General features: G+C 37.0%; 1 pseudogene; it reads left to right on the forward strand.

The window, feature by feature from the left end:
- The first annotated feature begins 7,356 nt into the window (after nucleotides 1–7,356).
- LOC110759304 (putative ripening-related protein 2) lies at nucleotides 7,357–8,442 on the forward strand (annotated as a pseudogene).
- Nucleotides 8,443–8,667: the final 225 nt, after the last annotated feature.

The raw sequence follows: 8,667 nt of genomic DNA on the forward strand, positions 1-8,667 counted from the left end.
TTGGTTCGTCAATAGTGAAGTTAACAAATTTAACCGGCGGTTTGAGCCACTTGCACTTCGAATCGGACCGTGAGCTAAGAATTAAAGTTTTTATACTCAGTATTATAAACATTTTGGTATAGGTCTTGACTGGTGATTCTAGGGTGGTCCGTGGCCGGAATAGTACCCCGAACCACCACCCGCGGTGGCGGGGCGTGGTGGGGATTCTGAGTTGGGGGTTTTGAGACAGATTGTAGTCCTGGAGTTGCTGAGCATGGTGGTGTGCTTAAAGTGTTGAGATTCCGTCGTTTAGTCGACGATCGGAGCCTCACAAATCAGGACCATTGATTGAAGATGATCGGACCGTTGGATCGTGTCCAATTTTAATTATGTTGTAGCTGGTGTTGTTAGGAGTCTGTAGGTACATACGGATTGATGATCAGGCGTCCCGATCTTAAGTTGTTATGTTTCAAAGTTAAGGCGAGCGATCGTCATCCGATCGTACGATCTAGAATGATCCGACCGTTAGATTGGGCCTAAATTGTTACAGGGTTATGTTGGGATTATTTAGAGTCCATTGGTGCAATCGGATTTGAAATCTGAAGTTGTGGGCCCAAGGCAAATTTTGGGGTGTCGGTTAGACATGTGGGACCCACGGGACCCAAATAGTGACCTTTTGGACAATGGGTGTCATTGGTCATGTTTTGACGTCGACAACATGTATATCATAGTTTTGGAGTTAGTTGGATGATATTTGAATGCTTTGGACCCCCAGTTGGTCCAAAGGGCGTTTTCGTCATTGGATGTGAAATCTTGGATTTTGGAGTTTTGTGCTAAGTTGAGTTATGTACTTTGCTTAGGTACTGTTGGAGTTTGAGTTGCTCGTTGAGGTTTGAGTTTGAGAATTCGTTAAGTTGTTGAAGACGCAGCTTGGACGATCCAAATGCTCTAATGAATTTTGAGCACAAATTGGCAATACTTGAGATAATTGTCCACTCAAATTATTGCTTCCAAGATACAATGTGTTTGTACCATATCTGACCCTCCGCTCACACCATGACACGTGGACCTAGGACAAAGCTAAGGTCAACCTTGCGGCTCGCACCAGTAGATCATTCGCTGCCGATTCAATCGTCAGGTCCTCGCCGAACAGACCATCTGTATTGGATACTGAATGACTCTCATACATACGATCGACATGCCTTGCCGATTCCGCGAGACAACCTTGAATACCCCGTTTGGATATTTGCAGACTCGTGTCGACCTCAGAAGGCACTCCCACGAGTCACATATCGAAACTAAGTACTAAGAGCATACCAGGCACCCTCTATAAATGGCTCCCCCTACCATAGACAAGGGGTAAGAGTTACAACTTGACTCATGTGCTCATACATTGTCAAGAACAAAGCTCTTAAAGAAACTTACTTTGTCATCGGAGGGTCTTCGGCTGGTACCACACCGGTACCCTAGGACCTCATCCCTTGTTTCTCTCCTTGTCCCAGATCCAGGATCCCAAGGAAGAACGTGTTCATACGGAAGGCTCAATCGGTCTCTAGACCGTCCACATCACCTGTAAGTTGCTTCTATTTCTATCTGTTTAGTTTTAGCGTCAACACAATGTTTGCAAACTACATAGCCTAGCAAAAGAATTCGACTTTCCTCCTTCAATCATGGTATATGAGAGATCAAGATACGTAAGAGAGCTCATGTTTTCAATGACATCGGGAATTAAACCAGTTATAGATTGTTGAAAGCGAGTGTTAGTATGAAATTGTGTTGGCATTTTCTAAAACTTAGAATAGGTTTGGAAGTGTCATTTAATTGTAGAGTTGAAGCAAAATTGATGTATCTAATTTCCAAAAACGATAGGATTTGAAACAGCTCAGCAATCCCCAAATTCCAGAATTGTGACTTAACACGTATGAGACATTTGATCTGAAGGGTAAGACATGTCATTTTTCATGCACTCATATATAGGAACGTTTTTTGGAATCTAATATGATTTTATTTCCTTGATCTTCTTTTAGGAGTGCATCTCATTTAAGCATAATTTTCAATATCTTTTGTTTATTCCTTGTTTCCTTTTATTAATCAATTAGAATTCTTTTGGGAATGCAAATAATAATCTTTGCCTATAACTTTGTATGAAAGATCAAGTCCAATAACATGTTTGGTTGCTACAATAGACTCTTATCCAACTGCAACAATCTTGTTTTTGGGCTTCTGAACCCCATGAAGAGAGGAAATCGAACTTATCCACCAAGCCACGTCTGAATGCAAGAAGTGCTTGCCTTTCCCTCTCTATGCACCTTATGGTCACGTTAGTATCCCTCTGACTGTGGTCCACCTCTTCTCCTTGGGCGTACTGTAGCAAAAACAGCGCAAATGCAAGAAAGAGTTTCAAGCACCTTCCGTTACCTTGAATGTTAATAGATTCAAATGCAAGATCAACACGATCCAATTGTTTAGGGTTTAATTATTGATATATGGTTTGTCTCTGTGCTTCTCCATATATGAATTTGCATCAAATATATATAGGGGGGAAAAGAAAGTCTTTACGAGCTTGAATAGTATGCATGTAATTAGTTGAAGCCCGGTGTAAGCTAAAACAAAGTAACATGTTCTCATACAAGACAAAATCATAAAAGCGGAGTAAAATATAACATGTCAAAATTAATGTAAAATTAATGCTGTGGAATTCATATAAGAACTTCGCATTTTTATTTTCATTTTTGTGTGTGTTTCTGCGCAGAAACTTCATTGAATTGGGAAATTAATTCGTTTTCTCGATTTCATTTCATAAAAACATTTTATGAAAATGATTTCTAAAGACATTACTCGATGAGAACTATATTCTAATAATTTCCATTCTTATATTGGAGAAAAGTTTTGAGGGTGTGCTAAATTGGACCCAACTTCTTCAATGATGCGTTAATGGGAGAAATTTTTTAGGTCCTTAATCCCATTTAAATTACCCAAAAACTTCAGCCATATAATCCCATTGAAATTAATTATTTTTAATTATTTTTAGGTCCTTCTCAAGTAAAGCCCCCACATAGCCCATTCAATACATACACTTTAAGTCCAAAGCTTATATTAAAAAAGAAAAACCCTAAACCCTATGTTAAAAAAGAAGAATAGAGATCCCACCAAGTTCACTCATTCTATAATTTTGTGGAGAACTCAGCCGCCAAACTCATTATTTGACAAAAGTCTACAGCCCAACAAATCAAACTCGCTACTTCAATTGATTTTACAGGTTAGTACTTAGTTGTTTTTTACAAACTAATTTCATTATATTCTTATTTATATGCATTCAATTTGTACAGATGATTGATTTTATTATATATATCTCTTGATGAAAAATAATATAAACTATTTATGACAGTTATGGAAAAATATTTTAAAAGAAAATCCGAGTTGGAACATCGTGAAGAACAGAATGCGTAATCGAATGGGAGACCAATGGATGAATGATTGCTTGGTAGTATATCTTGAAAAAGACATATTTAATAGTATTGATAATGAGCTTATTATGCAACGTTTTCAGAGTATGAAAAGTCGTCGAGGACAATTGTAAATTTACTTATTAGACAATGCTATTAATATTCAAAGTTTGAAATATTTTTTGTTTGATTATATATTGGTTGAATTTTTTTAAGCCCCCAGATGAACGAAAGTCTGGGTCCGCCACCGGTACCTACTCGAATTTTGTCCCAGTGTTTCTTATTTTTCTTCCCACACAACTATTGACTTAGACTTGAGATGGTGATTTGACGTCCAACATACACCAAACTATTTAATGACTCGAACTAACTTTATAGTCTCTACCACTTTTTTTAAATCAACAATACCATTAATTATCGTCAATACTATATTTGTGCAATTTAGTTTTTGAACTGTGACATAAGATTTATACTTGAAAATTTCATTAGGGCATGTTTGGATGAGGGACATGGACAAGAAATAAAGGAAAAGTGCCCCCTTAACTTTTGATATTTCTTAACCAAAACTTTCCGTGATTACTTGTATATTTCTTAAGCAAACTTTACATGGTGACTTTAATTTTCTTGGCTTTATTTTGTAATTTTTTTTCCTTCGTACCCAATTCCTTAATAGTGTAAGTATTTCTTTGAGTCAAAAGGCAATAGCAATTTATTCGAGGAGAAGGCTGGAGCAAGTACAAAAAGCGGGCTATGTCTTAAAGGATTAGGCGAGTGTCTCTACATCCAATGGGCGTTTTGGTCTTCGACTACGAAGTAGCCTATTCTCTCAACCGCAAGCTAAAGTGTAAGTATTAGCTTGACCTTGAAAGTTTGGACTGTTTAATTCCACAAAAAGCACATCTTTGATAATTCGGATTTCTTTTAATGTCCCAATTATGTTATGTGCATTTTGCCGGGCTTAGCCCTAGATACCCTCCCTACTCCTTTCGACGCAGCAATGAGAACAATAGGGGTTGCTTTACTTCTTGGCGGAGGAGTGAGTGACTCTTCTTTTAGGCTGGCATGATCTTAGAATGCACGATAGAAGTGCGGACTATGCGCTTTGTCAAACTTTTACCAAAAGCAGATTTTTCAAATTTGAATTATCTTTTTGAGTGAACGATACGGCTAAGAGTGTGGGATGTTACAAAAAATGAGCATTTATTAATTTTGGCACATCCTTTCTATATATATATATAATTTTTTTTTTTTTATAGAGAACCCACATCCTTTCAACTTGTAATGGGATTCTTTCCTTTCAAATGCTTCTTCACCAAAACAGAGCCATATATTTATACAAGACATGACAAAAAAAATACCACGAATCATTTGCCCCTGCTACAAATCAAGTTAGACCCTCATTTTCACAATGCAATTAAGTGGCTAGATATTGACTTGACTTAAGTAATTGAATAAATTATGGAATTCTCAATTAATTTGGATCACACTATATCGATATTCGATTGACTTGAAAGATAAAAACAAGGACTTTTCATATGTAAGTAAGCCCGTAAGTAGGGCCCTAAATATTTTATATATATATATATATATATATATATATATATATAGAGAGAGAGCTTCCATTGAGGGATCCCTCAAATAAGCTTATTTGAGGGACACCCCTTGTAGGCCCCACTCCGAATTGCATTTCACAAATCCAAACCGTCTATTTTGTAGATACTCATTCAAAGATCATCTCTACAAAAAATCACTTGAATCCGATATCATTTGACCACTCAATTGTGTTTTTGAAATTTGAGTACTTTCTTGATGCACCGTTGTTCGTTGATTTTGTAGGACACAATTGGATATCGAAACGGTTTCCGATTTGTCTAATTTTTTGTAAGGATTATCTATGAATGAAGACCTAAAAAATAGATGGTTTGGATCATTGAGAAAAAAATTGTAGGGTACCCTAAAGGGCGTCCCTCAAATAAAATTATTTAAGGGATCCCTCAATAGAAGGGGACTATATATATATATATAAACACCTACAATACTCAAATCTTAGGAAAAAACTCATTTTACTTTTTCTTATTCCAAACTAAGGAGGGACCAAATATACCATATAAGCCTTTAAAAAAACCTTAAAATTATAATACTGCCATCATAACTTTTTTTCCTAAAAATTATATTGCAAGGATAATAATGGTATTTCACACATCATTCAAAATAAATAAAAAATATAGTACAACTAGTTTTTTTATTCAATTTATAGGTTTTATATATAAATTTGTACACCTAGTGTTGCATTCCTAAAAGGACACAAATTAATGTGCAAACAACCAATTAAAAATACCCGCAAGTGCACGAATCTAATGAAGTATAGATTATGTAAGTACGGGGTCGATCCCACGAAGAACTTGTCGGTTTCCTATAAGTTCTAATTTGAGTACGTAAAGAACACTAATTTTACACAACACACAAACACAATACAAATTGGAAACTAAAAATGAAGTAAGGAAGATAAAAGAAATGAAACAACACAAGAAAACAAAGAAAAACACAAACAGCACTTTCTATCACCCGTTTATCACCATTTGGACAGATTCGTTTCTCTGTTTTTCAGTTTCGACCTCTGTCCAGTTTTTGACCTATAACTTTCCAACCGTTTATCCAAAATTCACGTTCTTTATACGGTTGGAATCAGCACAGAAAATTCAAGAACACTAAGCGGACCAAAAGTCCAAAACAATTACGAAACAAACAAAATTCAGTGACAAAGACACAAAACGTGTCAAACACGCAACTCACACACACATTGGGGGGGTTTTTTGATTTGGTTCAAGTGACCTATTTCTATTGCATGAAAGTAAATGGACTTTGAATTTAAATGTGAATGGCAGAGATGAATTATCAAAATGTGAAATGAAAATGTAACAAACACTAGGGTTTCGGAATCCACCCTAAACAATTCTACCCATGTTCATGGATACTCAAGTGATGAACTCTAAATGTATTGATGAAGATGTTCGCAATCAAGACCATGGGTCGTGGCTCAAGACGCATTGATTCTCTCTAATATACGTAAAGTGCATGGTTCGTGCTACAATACTTGTGCCCTCCTCATAACCGAACCTAGGTATGGTTCGTACTTCGATTCGATTGCAAGGAAAACCCATTAAGTTCAAAGAGAATATGAACATCACAAGAACCCTAATAGCATGGTGTTTACATTAGGTATTCAAGAAACCAATTCACATGGATGGTTCTTACTCCATCCATCTATTGCTTAGGAAAACATGAAGATACACATAATCCCAACAACCTCAAGAAGCATGCTTTCAAAGGTAATCAATCAAGGAAAACACACATCAAGGATAGATTAATTTGGTGAATTGGAATTCATCAATTGTTGTCAAGAAACCAATTCACATGATGCTCACTTAAACAAGTTCAATCATTTGTTGCTAATTAGAAATTGTGTTCTTGGTTATCTTACACAACTTCTCAACTTTAGCTACATGCATACAACCTAAGGTGATTAAGCAAAGGAAGCAAACACATATCATAAAATTCAATTAGTGAATGGGGTTCATCAACAACATCTAGAAATTCATACACTCAAGCATCAAAACAATAAGGTAATCATGTTTAGGGCTTCAACCTAAGCCCTAGCTATGGAGTTTAGTTGCTCATACTTATTCCAAATACAAACTCGAAATATAACTAGAAGGAGTTTACAGATTTGGAAATGATGAAAGCTTGAAGTCTTCAATGGTGGAAGTCTTCTCCTTTCTTCCTTGGCTGCACCTCCTTCTCCTTCCTTGCTCTTAGCTCCCCAAAAGCTGCTCTCAAGTTGTGTAGAATGTGGAATAGCCTGATTTCCCACGATCAAAAGGCTCCCAATATCAGATTGCAATTTTTGACTTCTCCTCCCTCTCTCCTCCTTTCCAGCTTTTACCTTTTAATATAAAACTACCACCTTTGATAAAGCCTTAGCCCATTGTCCCCTTGCCATGATGGAGCTTTGACTTCACAAAGATGCCAAAAGCTCAGAAAATATCTATTTTACAAATGTAATTCCTTGTTACCAAGAGTTATGGTAACAAGAAGTTAAGATGACACAAGGGAGGTAAAAGCTGGCCAAATCCGGATTTCCAGAACTGTGGTAACATGATGGATTGGTTGGATAGGCAATACTTGTCCAATGGAGCTCAAATTTGGATATGTTGTAGTTAACATCCATTGGAACAAGTCTTATGAAGATCATGACCTCATCCGAGCACCAGAGCATGTTGATCCCAGGCCAAGAAGTTGACCTACGAAAATGAACAAAAACAGAATTTATAACTAATAATGCACTTTTAGCTCATTTTCATCCCAACCAAGGCAAAATCTAAGAAAACACAAAAAGGAAGTAAAAAGCTATAAAATGTCAAGAACTAACTCAAAATAGTGGGTGAATAACATGAAAAATCATGTGTAAAAATGAACCGAACACCTAGTCATTCTCCTTTCAACAATTTGTTTGGTGACTGGAGCTCAGCAATGTCGTCCAAGCGGCAGAATTAGAGTAAGGAAGGCCCCTGCTGGACAATGCAACCAGGAGAATGACTCTGATTGCTGTGTCGCCGGCAAAATGTACCCAACCTACACATGTTCACCGCCATTGTACGGGAGCACCAAGGCCTATCTCACTCTTAACAGTTTCGAGGTAGGTGGTGATGGCGGCAGTCCATCAGAATGTGACAACAAATACCACAATGACAACACACCAGTTGTGGCATTGTCCACTGGATGGTACAACAATGGAGGAAGTGCCATAACAACATCACAATTAGCGCTAACGGGCGCAGTGTGGTGGCCATGGTGGTGGCTGAGTGTGACTCTACTGAGGGATGTGATGCTGACCATGACTACCACCTCCTTGTTCTAACAACATTGTCGATGCTTCAAAGGCTGTCTAGAAAGCCTTGGGTTGGGTGTGCCTGAGGACAACTGGGGTGGCTTAGATATCACATGGTCCGACGCTTAGTTATATCAGTGTGATCTGTCTAGCTAGCTTGTTGCTTTCTGTCTATGTATGTTTCATGTGTTCTATTATATAGAGCATACTATAGATAGAACTTGTATTATCATATTTTGTTAAATAAAATGTTTTAGATTTCTAATGAAAATGCAAAACAACTTGTCATTTTCTTTTGGCATTTCCTGTATCCAAGGAGCTTGTCCTATACAAGGGTGCATTTTAATAACAGAT

The sequence above is a fragment of the Prunus avium genome, chromosome 2 (assembly GCF_965620075.1).
Source record: "Prunus avium chromosome 2, drPruAviu1.hap1.1, whole genome shotgun sequence".
In the NCBI taxonomy this organism is placed as follows: domain Eukaryota; kingdom Viridiplantae; phylum Streptophyta; class Magnoliopsida; order Rosales; family Rosaceae; genus Prunus; species Prunus avium.